Source organism: Manacus candei, unplaced genomic scaffold (assembly GCF_025592945.1).
Source record: "Manacus candei isolate 608988 ecotype Guabito, Panama unplaced genomic scaffold, ASM2559294v1 h1tg000159l, whole genome shotgun sequence".
In the NCBI taxonomy this organism is placed as follows: domain Eukaryota; kingdom Metazoa; phylum Chordata; class Aves; order Passeriformes; family Pipridae; genus Manacus; species Manacus candei.
The window spans coordinates 4,667,613-4,685,534 of NW_026138207.1; positions in this window are offsets into that span (position 1 = coordinate 4,667,613).

Genomic DNA, 17,922 nt, shown 5'->3' on the forward strand with positions numbered 1-17,922 from the left:
CCCACTACCAAAATCTTTCTAGGTAAAGAAAAACATTTATGGGTGTAGAAAGGATTATATCTTGTGTTGCAATGAGTAGATTTTGCCATGTTGCCATAGTAAGGAATACTCATTTATGGTGCCAGAGTGGTAGACAATTTACTCGTATCTATGGTAATCTTGAAACTGGAAATTTGATAATGGTACAAAGTACAAGAAACATGGATTTTTAAAAATTTATTTCCTTTTTTTTGCAAATGGAGAAAAAACACTGTTCCACTTGATCTATTAATAAATTTCACATTTAATACTGAAAAGTATTCCTCATCATAAGGAAGTCGTTGTGGCATTTCCAGTCTCCTAGAGCACTTCTGCAGTTCTTGCAAACAGAATTTAGACCCACCTGAGGACATCAAGGATCATGGAGCAGGTCCTCCCCTCCCCTCCTCTCTCTTCCTCTCCCCTCTGTAGATAATTTACAGGCTAATATGTTATCACTGGATACTTATTATTTGTTTAAGCCTGTGGGGCTCATACCTTACATGTCAGACGGTGAGCATGAAAGCTCCCTTGGGTCAGGGCCGATGCATGAGTGCCATTGTGGGGCATGGTGAAGGGAAGGAATCTCTCCTCAGACAGGCATACTTCTGCTTTAGTTCTGGCTTAACTCCCATATGCTATTAGGCTAGATAAAAAGCAGACATAACATGCCTTGATAGTTGGTGTCATGTACATCCCAATCCCTTACCCACTTTTTCCATTAGTAGGAGGGGTCAACAGCAACCACTGAGCCCAGCATCTCAACCTGTGGTATCTTGAGGTGATACCAAATGATGAGCACTGCCTGAGCAGGGATGTGGTCTGGACTACAATCCAGCACACACCCAGTAGCAGAGTTCAAGAGGGCCCTTGCTAAAGTCTATTGTAAACAATTTTGGTTATTCAGGAATAAGATGGCAATACAATTGTAACTAATATTTTTTAAAAGAGTCAAAAAAGAGGGAATTAAACGATTTTTTAAAAAATTTTTGTAACTTTCTGTGCCTTTTAATGGTAACTACAATAAAAATTCGGTTTGCTTTATCTTTATTTATTTTTTTATTCCAAAGAGAAACACAATCTCAGAATTTCCAGATTCAAATAAAACTAGATTTTGGTACTGAACCATCGAAGTATGACCCCATGGAAAAAAATGAAATGCGTGTAACCTCAAACACAACAATTTTTGAAAAGAAAAAGATTTTTGGAAAGCAAAGTTGCTGTCAGCAAGGAAATCACTTTGTATGAATCTGACACTGACTTCAGTGCTCTGTCCCTCCCCCCATACTTTTCCCCCCTTTTCATCACGAAGGGCTACAATGGAAAGTGTAGCTCATTGTTAAATGATCTGAGAAAACAGGCAGGAAAGAGAAAAGGACAAGATCATTTCACTTGTATAGATGAGTAGACAGAAAAACAACAACAAAGCAATCAGTTGAGCAAACAGAGACTGTGGCAGTAACACAAATGATCATCACTCTCAAAATATGAGATGCAAATAAATTTGTAGTGGAGATATTAATCATGACATAATTCATATCAAATAGATTTGTTTATAGAAGGACTTTCATTCATAGCTATAAAATACTAAAATACTAAACAAAATCAGTAACCCTATTCCTCTGTGCAAGATTTTTAAATCTCAGCAGAGCCCTTTTTCCCCATTCAACTAGTTTAAGACTAGATCTTCCACTGCTCTGAATTACCATGCTTCCATGACAATCACGGTACTTTGTTGATGTACATTGCCTGAAGTTTGGGTTCTTTGTACTCAGTTTAGTGATTGTGAAGACATGAAAATAAAGTATGGAGTTGAAAACCTTTTTCTGTTCAAGATATGAACATAGCCTTGGAAATACAAACTTTCCTGCAGCATGTGAAGGTATCAGGAGCAAGCACCACACAGCGAAAGAAAGCATACAAAGTGTACAGTGTATTCTTACTTGTAAAGGAATATTTACAAGAAGGCACTCCAAGATGCCATTTAAACTGTTTTCTATTCTGGTTTGGCCTTTAGCTTCTAAATTAGCAGGAATTTCTCTTAACAACAACAACAAAAATTTTAAAAAAATCTCTTCAAATATGTTTAAATACCTCTTAGATCTGGTTTTTTTTTTGAGGATATTTAATACATAGATATGGTAAAATTTAATAGCAGCTGATCACCGTATTGATTAGGAAATCTTAAAAATATGCTCTTTGATATTGAGTTCCTGGCATCCATAAGTTTAAAAATTCATAGAATCATAGAATGGTTTGGGTTGAAAGGGACCTTATAGATCCTCTATTTCCAATGCCCCTGCCATGGGCAGGGACACCTTCCACGAGACCAGGCTGCTCAAGGCCCCATCCAACCTGACCTTTATATTCCTCACAGTTTTGTGCCTAAACCAAAATGAAATCCTCCAGTAAGGTTACTATCTTCAGAGCTGAGTATATAAGGTGAATTACTTCAGTATTTCAGTCTGTAGTCTTGTTTTAATATTTTTTGAATGGTGATTTTCCTTTTGCAACTGTATTGAATATCTATATAACTTGGTTTATAGATATTGGTTTATAATTGTCTTTCTTTTTTTCTCCTTTTTTAAATATATTTTGTGTTTCTCAGTATATACGGCTAAAAACTAAGGACAGATGTAGTTTCTCTACTAAATTCAGTGTCAATTTTCCCATTGTTTTCAGTGAAGCATAGAAGTTATTGCAAGATAGCTCAGTAGAGAAGTTAATTAAAAGAACGTTACCATGAAACCTGAGAAATTTTAAGTTTTTTTCTATTTAAAAGTATTTGTTAAGAGCATAAAGTGCCATACATGGGTATTTGCTGCACTTTCTATTAAATGTTTGAGAAGGATGTTTTTTAGTAGCACATACATACATTTCAAAAAAGCTGCTATTTTATATTTAGTAGCTAGATGTTTTTATTCTAGATATACTCTCTAGGCCTTGAAAGTATTACAGATCTCACAAGAAGTTAAGTAGGAGTAGTCTCATGTCACTAAAATAAAAATTCATGGGAGAGTGGTTTAGTGGGCTGAGCACAAGAGAAAAAAATATGTGTCCTTTAGATTTAATTCTGTGGTAAAGCAGAGTTGTGAACCATGGGAGAAGTAGTCTGCATGTTGAGAACACACATTACAAAATAAAAAAAAACCAAAAAAACCAAAAAAACCTTTACCTGGAGATTATGTCAGGAAGGCTCAAGTAACTGTGGATCATGAAAAAAATTGACAAGTTATAATTGTTCAATCACTCAGAAATGTGAAAGAGGGTCATTTCTTAAATGGACTGTCAAGAAAGCGCTTGCTCTAAAGTGTTTAAGACATACTTGGTGATTCTCAAATTCTTTGAGATATCTTATTCTTCATGATGAAATATGCTTCCTTCATTTCAGGGGGACTGAGAATCAATAGGAACATGTATCAAGTCATATATCCAGGAATAATTATAATTCCAAAATAAGAAATATAAGGAGATGCATCTCACAATAAATGGTCTGACTTCCTGGCATCTGTTAACACTTCTAAGTAAATAAGCTGTACAACTGGAAGTGGTCTTCTGGAAATTTAAGTAGCATACTCATATAATCTTTGAAATAAATAGAGCAAAGTTTTCATCCAACACCTGAGTGTTAGAACTTGTTTTGTTAGATATTTGACTTAGTTTTCTGTTCATTAGAAGGGCTTATATTCAACCCTTAGCATACAGAATTCCTGCTCATACAGTATGGCATTGCTTGCTTTCCATTGCTGTGCTAAACCTACCCAGCTAATGTGACCCATCCCCTCTGGGTAATGCCATTTTTTAAGAAGAAGGAGCTAATAAGAAATATTGTAATGTAGATTTTAGAGTAGTTCTGAGAAGAAAAAAATCATAAATGCAGATGAAATCTTGTTTTAGTTTTAAAAAAATCACTTTTGGTTCTTCAGTTTTTTAATATTTTCTCTTTTTTCTAAAGGCATTTTATTCTGAAAAGCTGAACACACTCCTATTAGCAATATGTTCAGTCAAGAGCATCTGGGGAAATATATTTGTTGTATTAAAAAAACATATAAATATTCCCACATTTGCTGTGTGGGATAACACATAGCAGCTGTATTGCAAACCCTCATGCTTTGCAGAACACAGTCTATCAGAAGAGACTTGTTTTGGTTCATTTGAGAGAGAGATGACTATAAATCACCTGGTGGTAATAGGAATTGTCAGGGAAAGCTCTACCCGGCAGCACAGGAATGGAGGCACAGAGCAGAGTTTGTTGGGAGGCTGACTTCCCTACCCACCTGCCACTCCTTCCCTGTGCCCCTACAGCCATATGCTCCCAATTTTAATTTCCTGACCCAGGCAGGACTGCTTCCCTCTGCCCTCATTTTGTCTGCCTTAAATGCCTCTGCCTCATTTAACCTGCCATTGCCTCAAACAGAAGAGTTCCTCATCACTTTCTACCACCTGCTTCCCTGAGTAGGCTGCCGAGATACTTTATTTACCGGCACCCCATTAGGGACCTGCCTGCCTGTTAATAGGTGTGATCTCATCTCCCCAAAAATCCTTGCTGCTTTTCTGTCGGGGACATGCAATGCTCATCATAGGTGAGAATTAGTGTCTCAGTATCATAAAATGAATTCCTAATGGAGTTTCAGACCTTGGAGATTGTGAGAAGCACAAGTAGTGTGCGACACTGGATCTGATTGTATATCTGTTTTATATTAATGGAGGTGGGAAGCTGCTAAGAGACTTGTGATTAGTTCCCAGCTCAGTGAATGTAGGTACCTTCCAGACTCCACTGGGATAATTCAGCTGCTTTGACAAACCCCAAAATTTCTGGAAAAAAATTTTCTTGTAGATACCTGGTGATTTCTTCAGCTTTTATTTCACACAGGAAGGCAAAGTTATTTTAATTTTTTTTCCCTACAGATAGAAGCCTAGAAGCATGGAATGGCTTGTGTTGGAAGGGACTGTAAAGATTATCTAGTTCCAATCCCCCTGCCATGGGTTGCGACACCACTAGAACAGGTTGCTCAAAGCCCCATCCAGCCTGGCTTTGTCTATCTAATCAGTCAATGACATTTTGCCTTGCAGAATGATTCATTTGTTCATGTTTCTTACAAAAAGTTTTCCTGAAAAAATACCCTGTTGTACAATCTATTAGGTATTTTATTCATGACAAAGAGCCAAGTTTTGGCTCAAGAATCCTGATGTTGTGGTGTTTTTAAAATAGAGCATTGATTTTTCAGTATTTTAGAAATGCCAGTCTCCTGCAGTAACAGAACTGAGTAATAAGTCATTTGATGTTGACTTTGAGGTAGTGAAATTTAGTTAAAGCAGAGGAAGGGTGAAAGGGTTGTACTGCTATAATTACTTTTATGTCTGTCCATTTTATTTAAAAATATTTCTGTGTTTCGGGCATACTTTTGGGGAGTTATACTGTGGTTGCAAATTACTATATTTCCACACATTATCTGAGATAATTCTATTGGATTTGCCACAAATACTTGCAGGTAAGGTCCTGCATGGTGAAGCAGTAAGATACTGGAGGCACTGGAGGCAAGCAGATGCAACAAGATATGCTATCACAGGTCCTTTCATCCTGCTTCTGGCTTGCATTCTGGACCCAAAGATTTCCATGAGTCCAACAGGTTGGAAGAGGTTTTGTGTACTCTATTATTTGGAAGTGGTGTTGCAGGATGATGTCTGCAGAGGTTATCTCTGCATCTATAGAATTGAGCCAGGGGTCACAGTGGGTCCCTTACTGAGGAACACAAAGCAAAGCTACATCCATCTGCATCTCAAACTCCTCTAGGAGTAGAGGAAGAAAGAATCAATTTAAAGATACTGTGATTCCAGATGTTTCATGTGAGAAGAGCCATTTGAGACTAGTAAAGGTTACAGTCAAGTGTACAATATCTGCTGAAGTGTGAAAATCCTGGAATTAGAGAAGATAATTACTCACCAAGCAGCACCCACAGCTCAGGGAATGGGAGCTGTTCTTGCAGTGTCACACAGTGACAACCTCCAACAGAGCTGGTGGGGAAACAAAACACTTGCCACTCTCCTCAGCATTTGACTTCCTTTCCCCAGGCAGTGGGCAAGGTTCATGGCAGCAACAGCACTGTAAAAGCACAACCAGATTGTCCACACCTGAAAGTTTACAATCTGAAGAGGTTACCATCTCCCTCAGACCTATATTTCCTTCTCTAGTCCTCATTGTGTTAAATGTGCTTCCAAACTGGAAAGCATTGATGTCTTATGCAGCTGCAACCCAGCTCTTCTCAGGAGTCCTGCATGTTGCTGCAGCTGGGCCCAGCAGCCAGCAGGTGTCCACTTCTGGGAGTGGGCGTTCTTGGGAATGGCCGTAATAGGAATGATTTCTATTTCTGAGGCTTATTTCTCTCCAGGACAAAATCTTCATTGGGAGTTCATAAATATGTGTGAAAACACACCATAGAAAGTAGATCAGCTTTCTTCTAGCACTGAGCAGGAACCATCAACACTGCTAGTGTTTCTGCAGTTGTTCTGAAGGTGCCCAGAACTCTTGGTTGCTGTGCAAAAGTGCCTCAGTGAGATATCTAGCTTTACTAACTACAGATCCAGCCTTTCATCGCCTCCATGAATAACAGTTTTGGATCTCACCAAATATATTCTATATTCACAGGTAGAAAAGGAAAAAAGACAGAACAACACTGTTTACATTGTCCCTGCCTCCAAACCTAATCACAGAAAACAACTGTTTATGCCCAAATAAACTAGTGAAAAACAAGGGACAATCTGGGAAAAATTGTTTTGCTTCCAATTCACAATTCAGACCTAGCACAGGGAGAAGGTATTGACTTCTTGCAAACATTGTGTGGCTGCTATGTATAAGCTGATGCTCTCAGCCTAAATCTTCACTGACCTCAGAGCAAAACTATATCCAGAACTAGCTATTGAAGATGGTCACTTACTTCCAGTTAGACTCTCATGCATCGTAATCCTCAAGGACTTTGTACGTACCTCAGAAGATCTTTACACCCATGGCCACCACATTCAGGAGGGAGTGGATTTGCCATTGGCTATTCTATTGCTATTGCCTGTTGACATATCCAGCTTCATTTGTAAGCATTGGGCAGCTTTATCTTAGTTTCATTAAAGATAAGCTGCGTCTCAATTATCTTGTGGTAAACACAAGCAGTTACCACAACAGAAATGACATATTACAAATCAATGTATTACTTCTTGCAGTGTATCTTATTCTTGTGCTCATAACCAAAATTATGTGCCTGCCGTCTGTCATGTGAGGCTTTCCCTTTCTCTGGTAAGGGATTTCACCTTCAAGCAGAGACATCATTATTTATTGACATATTCTAAGGATATATATTTTCTGTTGTAATAGTGGGCTCTGTTTTTGTTTGTTTACATGGTGCATCTCCCTGTCGGGGTGAGATGATTTATGTGTTGTCATAGAAGAGGGGGGCACCAGATCTGCTCTTTCTGTAACAGAGGCAGCATCAGAGCAGCACTGATGCTGCCACTTGTGCTAGGCTTGTTATATGAACAAGTACAGGTTTCCCATTTCTCATGCTGCCAGTTAGAGAGATTCTAGAAGGTGAAAACTCACAGAAATACCAAAAGAAATAAAATAGATAGAGGGCCAGAGCTGGCTGCATCAACAAACATCTGGAAGCCAAGAAGGCAGGAGACCTGGCTATGATCATGCTCAGAGACTTGAAGTCATTTGGAGTAGAGGATAGTGGAGGATTTCTAGCTTGCCAGAATTTAATAATTTCAAAGGAATGATGGTACAACTCTTACATGTGTTGAATATATTTTTTTCATGGAATACACATCACATTTCATTGAATATATAAACATGAATGTACATTTCTCCACAAAAAATACTTTTTCACTTGAGTAATATTGTTAACATGAGTTTCTTAAGAGTCTCTCTTGAAATACAGTGGGAATTTAGCTCCAGCCATTGGTCAGTCAGAAGACAACAGAGATTGGAAGATAAAAATCTCATCTGTAACACTTTCCTCACCAAATGATGAACATATAGCATTATTCCTTCAGATTTCAAAGTTTTTTAAGAAGTTGGGGACATAAAAAAAGGGAAGATTGTCAGAGTAGTATGAAGTTAGGTGTGCTGTCTATTCTGTTTGGTTTAGGAGAAAATATAAATACATTTTATCAAGGTATAAACAATAACATACTATAATAAAACATAAAGTAATTTGCAGTGACAAAGTAGAAAAAAAAAACGTAGTAAGCTAAATATTTAAGGAGAAAATGAGAATTTTGATATAAGACTATGTAAAATACACATACATTCTGTATGTGTTTAGTGTAGTTGTGGAGGCAACTGGAACTTTGATATATGAAAATAAACTATTAGCTCATGAAGAACAATGAGCTAATATGAAGCAAAAATTCCAGGAGATCTTAAAACTTGTGTCTCTCATTCTTTGCATTGTCTGTTCTTTTGAGGCAAGCCAGGAAAAGACAAATCTGTCTCAGAGAAGAAATTTAAACCTAAAAAGAGGAGTAGGAGTGTTAAACAGTGAAGCCCTTAGGAGTGATAAAGGTTCACAGAAAGGAGACTAGGGAGTGATTGCAAGTACTCTTGGGGAAGGAGTGATGCTGAACTTGGAAACACGAAGCTAATCCATCTGGAGAAAAAATAAGCTGACACATATGTCAATGGCAAGGAAAAAATCTCTGAAGCAGTAGTGCTAAAAGCAAAGAGGATGTAGAGATAAACATTTGCAATGCAATATCGCTTAAGAAGAAAAGGCTGGTAGAACTTGCAGCTGGATGGAGGGAACAGGGGGGATGTGAGGACACATATCAGCTGCTGAGAAGCAGCAGCATTCTTCACACATGACTCTACTGCTCGAGGCCTTGCTGGTTACACATGGTTAGAATAACTCCAGAGGTGAGACTGATTTGTATTAAACTTTTAAAATAAGAAAAATAATTCACTTTGACTAAAGACAGGGCTCAATGGAGGTAACAATTAGCAATTAATTGACAGGTGAAATCAGCAGGGGAAAGAACTGCTTATTACTTTATATTAACCAATCAAATATTTTTATAGTGACAAAGAGAATGAATATTCTGATAATGTGATATGTTCGAAGGGAGAAAAGTAAGTCAATTTCTGTGTGAAACATGGAAAAAGAGAGTAAGAAAACAAAGTATTAGTAAAGAAACAATATTGAAAAACCAGTAGTCTAAAGCTGTGCTTAAATAAGGATCTCTGTGTGAAAAGTGTTGATTTCTCAGGCTTTAAAGGCTAAAGCTTTAATTGGTGTCCTAGAGCTCTTTGACCAAATACTCCTTTGAATCTCTTCGTTATAGCTAATCTAAACCTACCCTCTTTCAGTTTAAAGCCATTACCCCTTCACCCTAAAAGTCCCATACCAGCTTTCTTGTAGGCCCCCTTGTGGGGGAAAACTAACATACATTTGTCAGAAAAGCTTAAAGGCATGTTCTGTTTTCATAGTATTTCAGAGTTTCATTTGTGGTCAGGCAGTGAAACGCAGCCCACAGGAAGCAAGTTTATCTCCCCTTTTTTTGGAAAGGTCATATACTCCTCCTGGTGGCAGTGACAGTGAAAGCAGAGATGAGGAGAGCGAGCAGGGCACTGGGAAGCCTGGGCTGCCCCACCGGGAAAGCCGAGCTGACAAAAAGACTGGAGCTACCTTTCTCTTGATTTCGAGTGAAGCTATAGGAGAATAAGAAGTAGGAGGGTTCCATCTGCCGGCCAAACAATTAAGCGAATTGCTCCTGAAAAAGAGATGGGTAAGGTTTCCGTCTGCGATTCTGTGCGTTTACCTGCGCGAGGCAGAGGGAGACCAGCAGCATTGGTCTGACTGCTGTCCATACCCATCAGCAATCACTGTTGTATAAAAAGGGGGTTTCATTACTGTAATGTCTTCTCCTGCAGTGATTTTCTCTCAAGGTTAATAGATTAGTATCAGAGGTTTCCTGGTTTCCTAATTAGCCACAGACATAAAAGCAATCAGCTCAGATATATTACATGCGAAACCTGCTGTCCTGTCTATTCTACTGATGGTTGCAGAAATAAATAATATAGCTCTTAAGGTGACATTTTTCTTGGGACTAAGAGGCGCTGAGAGTTGCAGGCACGACGTTCATTACCTAATAGGAGGATTTTTTTCTTGTGAGTCAGAGCTAACCCAATGCCCCAGAATGGAAAAGTGAGACACAGTGTTTATTAGGCAAGTGTCACAACCCCCAGAAAGCTGACACTTTTAGAAGCTGAAATTTGAACTCAGGTAATAAACTACTGATTTTCTGTCTCCTTTCAAGCACTGTCCAACATACCACTACAGCTGGTTGAATTTTCTGCAGGTCTCACCTGACTTGACTCATGACCTTGTCTATTGACACAATTTGGAAATCCAAGTAGCACCGTTTTGCATCTTTGGGATTTTTATTTAAATTTGTGTCCTTTGCCTGGGGCAGACGCTGCCTCATACTAGGGTTTTGAGCTTGCTCCAAGCCCTATTATGACATTGGCAAAACCATCTGCAGGAATCTGCTGCCATGCTGCGGTTCTGGAAGAAAGAGGAGCCAAGGAGTTATATGTATTTAAAACTCTCTCTGTATACATATTATGCAAACACAATATATGTAACGTGTAGTATTGCAATTAGTAACATTATTTTCACAGATTCTTTACCCAGTTTCTTGTCTCCTGTGGGATACTGAATAGGATGTCAGGTAGAAGATATCTGAAAACTGTACAGACTGCAAGGAAGTAATTGATTTCCTTTTTCTCTCTAAAATGTACATTCTTGCAGAACACTCTGCAGCAGAGCAAACTAGCAACACCAATAAGTGAGCATATTTCTAACAAATCCAGTCCATATCAGACATACACAAAGCAGAAAGAAACGGTAAAAAAAAGAAAAAGATCACTAATGTGGGCAGTTGAATCTTCTGCTTCTACAATGCCGTAACAGTACCAGAAGAAAAAACACAACAGAGGTATGTAGAATACAAATCTCCAGAAGTCTAGGATGTTTGTGGTTGTAGTGTGTAAACAGTATCTAATTTTGGGGAGGAACTGATTAGAAGCACCACTTGTCCTCGAAAGATCCAGATAACATATTTTCAAATCAATCTGTAGCTGAATAAATGTACAATTGAAAAGGCTCGACAAATTCCCAGGATTGAATGGATTCTTGCTACAGGTTACCATAATGTAAAGGTAGCATTAGTCTTCTCAATCACCCTCTTGGGACTCACTTTCTCACCTGCTGTATGTTAATCACACATTGGATGGGAGAGAGAGATACCACCTTGTAGAAATGGCTAAGTGTTCCCTCTTGATTTCAAATTATTGTCTTAGAAAAATACTACTCTTTTGTAGGATGTAAAGATGGAACCAAATTTTCCTCAGTGTTGAAATGTGACTGACCCTTAGAGTGAACAATTGGCAGCTCACTGCATGAAGGAAGGATCAGTCCAAAATAGGTGTCTGGGCCTTGCAGCAGCTGTGGAGTTTGCAAGTTGGCTTCTTACTTTCCTGCTTCAGCAAGAACATTCACCAAATGCGAGGAGTTAGATTCTGCTTTTGACTTTGCAGTCAGAAAAGAATATGGACCTGGAGATTATAATGAGTGTTTTATTGGTGCAGGATGGAAAACATGTCATATGCTGTACTTGCTAGTCAGATATGAAGCTTTAAATTAATTTTAAAGTAACTGGCTTTAAACCACTAGGACTACAAAAGTCTGTTTTAGGGTGCTGCATGACCATATACATACACTGTCTGCATTTCAAAGAGAAGGTTTATAACATGTAATGCGAATAACTATTTTTGACATGCTGTTTCACTAGAAGATCATGTCAGGAGGATGTAAATAATTACATTGGCTGTAGGACTCCATACTACTACTTTCTGTAACACAAAAATAATTGAGATGTAGCTGACAGAGAGACCTGATCTAAACATCCCCCAAGATAGTCTTTAAAGTGGAATAACCATATCCCATTTACTAGTCAGACTTAATACAGGAATGATAACAGCTGCCTAGATGTTGTCATCAGAATTTCTTAATTCATTCATCTTGCTTACAGTTTGTTAGGAGAACTAACTGGAGGGATTTTTCTTTTTCAAACACCTGGAGTTTTGCAATCACCAGGAAAGGCTTAGTCATCCCTCCTTCTGTGAGCTGAAAGAAAAGTGTAAGAAGAACAACAGAGTAAAACCCACATACAAAAGTTTTGTGTGCTGTGCAGGTCTTTGGTTTGTTTGTTTGTTCGTTGGTTTTTGAGAGAGAGTATGGCAATGTGTGCAATGAGGCTAAAAAAGAAAAGAAAACCAGCTGTGGTCGATGCTTGAAGATGCAGAGAAGTGGGGCAGGAGGAGGCAGTGGCCGCCCTTCCCGGGTGCTGCCGCTTCACTAGAGGGAGGCAGAGTAGCAGCTTAGAGTTTTGTTTCATTTAGTTTTAGCCCCTGGAAAGGTTTTCTTCTGCGAGAAGCCTCCTTGTTAACCGGCCTTCTAAATCCTCCCCCACCCTTTTGCAAGGGCCCTTGACTGATAAAAGAGACCCAGCTGAGGCTCTCGCAGAAACGTTTTAGAATCAAAATATACAAAGTGCAGTACCACTATGTATAGTATATGGATCTTTGTAGCATGCTGGCAGTGTGCCAAATGCTAGGATAATTTCTCCCTTATTCTTGCTACGGAATGGATGACTGGGCATTTGTACGGTGCTTGTGAAAGGAGAAAGTTTCTCTTCAGGCCAGGCAGGGAGCTGGCATCTGCAGTTTGCCTTTCTTTGTGTTGTTTTGCCAATGCCATCAATCTACACCCCCCTTTATAAGAGTGAAAGGCAATCTGAGAACAGTGGAGTAGCTACCTTAAACCAAAATAAACCCACAACGACAGATGAAGCTCGCAGCACAAACCACACTTGTTCCAGCCCCAGGGTAAAAATCATCTCTTTAGACTGCCCTGCCTAAAGGGGTCTGGGCAAAGAAGAGCACGTGGATTTATGGAAGGGCATCCTGGTTTCTGAATAATGCCCCTGTTCAGGGAGTGAAATTGTAGAGGTGTCCAGCACAGATGGCCAAATCATAGAATCATAGAATATCCTGAGTTGAAAGTGACCCACAAGGATCATTGAGTCCAACTTCTGGCCCTGCACAGACAGCCCTAAGAGCCACACATGTGCCTAAGAGTATCATCCAAACACTTCTTGAACTCTGGAAGGCTTGGTGCTGGGACCGATTCCCTGGGGAACCGGTTCCAGTGCCCAGCCATCCTCTGGGTGAAAAACCTTTTCCTTTTCCATGAAACCCACTCAGTTTCATGCCATTCCCTTGGGTCCTGTCACGAGTCACCAGAGAGAAGAGATCAGTGCCTACCCCTTGTCTTCCCCTTGTGAGGAAGCTGTAAATGCAATGAGGTCTCCCCTCAGTCTCCTCTTCTCCAGGCTGAACAGACCAAGTGCCCTCAGCCACTCTTCATACAGCTTGCCCTCAAGGCCCTTCACCATCTTTATTGCCTGCCTTCAGACACTCTCTAATGGCTTAATATCTCTCTTATGTTGTGGTGCCCAAAACAGTACACCGTGCTCGAGGTGAGGCTGCACCAGTGCAGAGGTGAGGCTGCTCGAGGTGAGGCTGCACCAGAGACAACCCCCTCACTCAGCTGGCTGACGATGTTGTGCCTGATGCATCCCAGGATGTGGTTGGCCCTTTTGGGTGTTGAGATGGAAAATCCATTCCACCACTGTGGATGTGGTGGCAACACCCCACTGGGGAGCACTGTGAGCAACTGTGGGCAGTTCAGGGGGAAGGAGCAATAATCTTGGAATGGTACCAGTGGAAAAGGGGTCGGGAGAGGGGGGATTAAGAGGAAAGAGAAGGGAAAAATGAGAGGTTGCACCATGTTTTTTGGGGGAGGGGGAAAAATGAGACAATAGAACTGACCTATGAGGAAGATGAGCAATCAAGTCTGTCATTGCAGCCAGGAGCAGTGAGATATTTCCTTTTTTTTTTCTTTTTAAATTACAGAACAATCAGTATTTCATTCCATTTCAAAATGGAAAGCTGTTCCTTATTCATTAAAAATGTACATTCTGTAAAATATGGATCAGCAGCAGACCCCTCTGGTGAACAGTGAGTTACAGTCCTCCCAATTTGAACTAAATTATTTGTGTTGGGTTAACGATCTGAAATGCAAAGTTTTGTGCTCCAGTGCTTTTTTCCAATGCTTTTAAGCAATTTTATTATAATACTTGCAGTTTTTTATGTCTGAACAAAGCAATACATTCAGGGGTTATGAGAGGAAAAGGGAAAGGAGACCAGAAAAGCACCACTCATAATGGAAAATAATAATAAAATGGTTGTAAAGCACTTCTGTGTACGGGAATGGGGAGAGGGGAGCAGGACTGAGTAATGGAATCTCAATGTACAGTCTCTTCAAAATTTAAGTACTTCATACTGAATCATTTGACTTAAATATGAGCCTACAGTTATAATTACAACTCAGTTCTGGAACATGAAGGGCCTTATTGCCTTGCACAATGCAGAAAATTTTGCCTAAGTGTCACCTTTTAAAATCTAGTCTCAGTTCGACACAGTCTTGTATAGAAACTCAGCTAATCTTACATCATTAGTTGCAACCATGAAGGAACAACAGAAGAACGTGAAGAAATGGTATATTTTGTCACTAAACAACAGAATCAAGCCCAAACTTGCCTTTATCTAAGATTTGGAATTAAAATGATTTTCTCTTACTTTTGCTCAAAATCAAAACTATTAAAGCTCTTGGACTGTCTTGAGTCGAAAGCATCTCTAACTTCTGAATCTTAAATTAGAGCCAGAATGCAAATTTACATTCCTTTTCCTTTCTAAACAGTTTTGTTATATAGGACTGTGCAAAATGTTTCTGTTTCTTCATTGTAGGAGTTCTAGGGAATAAAGCTCACATTTACTCTAATTAAAATGTGTAGTTTTTCTTTTTCAAAGATTTAAAACATTTAAAAGAACTCATCTTCTGATTAATGAAGTCATAGGCTTGAAGTTCATCTGAAGATTAAGGATACTGTCTTCTCTATGGAGTCACACTATATTGAATGTGATTTAAAATTCGTAGGAACGATAAGTAGGAGGAGACTCCTGCAATATATAAGATTTCATCCATTAATTTAATGAATATAATTATATGCACATGAAAAATAAGGAGGTGATTTGAGACAGCCAACATGGCTTCAACACTGCACAGCATCCCTGTCTCTAAGCTGGAGAGACATGGATTTCATGGATAGACCACTCAGTAGATAAGGAATAGGCTGGACGGTCACACTCAAAGAGTTGTGTTTAACAATTGATGTCTGAGTGCAGACTGGTGCCAAGTGGCATTCCTCAGAGGTCATAACTGGAACCAGTGCTATGTAACATTGGCAACATGGACAATGGGATTGAGTGCACCCTCAGTTTGCCAATGACACCAAGCTGAGTGATGTTGTCAACATACTGGATGGAGGGGGTGGTATCCAGAGGAATTTTGGCAGGTGGGCCCATGAGAACCTCATGAAGTTCAGCAAGGCTAAGTGTAAGATCCTGCACCTGGGTCAGGGCAATGCAAAGCACAAAGGCAGGCTGGTCAGAGAATGGATCAAGAGCAGCCCTGAGGAGAGAGACTTGCAGTGTTTGTTGACAAGAAGCTCAACATGACCCAGCAATGTGGGGGCTTGCAGCCTTGAAAGTCAACTGTGTCCTGGGGCTGCATCAAAAGCAGAGTGGCCAGCAGGTCTAGGGAGGTGATTCTGCCCCTCTACTCCACTCTGGTGAGACCCCATCTGAAGTACTGCATCCAGCTCTGTGGACCCTGGCGTAAGATGGACTTGTTCAAGGGAGTCTAGAGGAGGGCCATGAAGATGATCCAGAGGGTTGGAGCACCTCTCCTATGAAGACAGCTGAGAGAGTTGTGGCTGTTCAGCCTTATGGCACCTTCCAGTCCCTAAAGGGAGCAAATGGGAGCTGGAGAGGGACTTTTTACAAGGGTATGCAATGATAGGGTGAGGGGGAATGGCTTTAAACTGAAAGAAGAGAGATTTAGGTTAGATATTAGGAAGAAATTCTTTACTGTGAGGGTGGTGAGGCATGGAAACAAGTTGCTTAGAGCAGCTATGGATGCCCTGTCCCTGGAGATGTTAAAGGCCAGGTTGGATGGAGCTCTGAGCATCCTGGTCTAGTTGAAGGTATCCCTGTCCATGACAGGGGAGCTGGAACTAGGTGATCTTCAAGGTCCTTTCCAACCCAAACCATTCTATGATTCTATCATTCCCTAGAAGTTATGCATAATAGTTGCCATCTTAAAAGAGTACTTTGTACAGATCTCAACTTACTTTTTGAAATGCACTGAAAATTACTTCTGGTAACTTCATTACTACATGCTTTATAAGTTCCTTCCACACAAACTCATAAATATTGTAGCACAAATTATATATTATAGAATTATTCATTATTCATTATTCATCAATCAGATGTAAATGCATTTACAGGCCTGAGCTGTGTCCCAGTGAACACCTTTTCCCTAGCTGAAAATTGTTGAAATGTTTTTGAACTTTAAAGCTGGTCACCAGTGCCTGATGCAGCTCCTATTGAAGTCAGTATGGGTGTCTCTGTTGATTTCAGGGAGAGATAATTTTGCTCTTTGAAGTACATTTCGCTGGCAGATACCTGAAGATATTAAAGACAGCAAAGACTTCTATGAGACTCTTCACGCGGAATGTTACAGATATCTAAGAACAAACCATATAAGTCCAATAATTATTATGTGGTCTCCAACACAGTTAAACCTTTGCTTCCCAAAATTTAAGACATTGATTCTGTGATCATTAGAGTTTCATAGACATAATACTCTTGGTATAAAACAGTTTTTATAAACAATGTATTTTCAATAGGCAAAATTGCTAGTCTGACTAAGTATGGTTTAAATTTTGTCCCATTCACAGGAACATATAAGTTCCTCTTTCAGAACAGTACTTTTACATAATATTCCTAATTTTTATGGTTCAAACTTCTGTTGCTCCAAAATTCCTCTTGTTTACACATTTAATCTCTTCTTCAAGGTTTTAACACTTGGCTTTGTGTATATCCACAGCTGTAACAAATTTCACCTCTAAGTTTCAGAGCTTTTTTTCCTGACAATGTTTTACAGAAGTCTGTATGGTTCTCCTTAATTTGAAGGAGTGCAGAAGAAGCAACTTATGAAATCCAGATATTTATCCATATTCCTGCAATCCACATCAGACGCCTATGTGATTTGAGATGGGAACTATTCCAAGAGAAGACACAGAGACAGAAATTTCAGTGGTAGCTCCTTTCCAGTACATTGCAATTTACTAGGTCTGAACAAGTTTGGTCCTTCTGAAGATGGGGAAGGGAACTTTTTACCATTTTTCCTACTTTTCCTACTGGTAAAAAAGAGCCACTGCACATCAGCAGCAACAATGAGCAGCAACAAAATGAAGAGTTTGTAAAGGGCAGAGTTTGTAAAGGGCAGAGCCTATGAATCCTCTCATGATGACTGGGGAGATGTATAATTGGTACATCACTGTGACGGAAAATTTTCCTTAGACTTTATAAGCATTTATGAGAGGTAGGAAACCCAGTAAGAGTAGCCTTCTGCTAACTCTGCCTTACACTGCCAGGCCCTGTCCTATCCTACCAGGCTTGTTACCATCTCTCTGTGGGAGTCTGCTGTGTGAAATGGAGTCTGGCACCAGAAGCCCTTGTGTTTGGAGTGTGGTTTAAGTGTGGAATGACAGCAAAGAACTTGAAAGTTGGGGCACAGGTTGTAAAAAAAGGCTGCATATCTGTAAACAGCTCCATCACAAACAGTTACTGGCTGTTGGAGAAGAGCAGCTTTGAGAGCTGAGAAG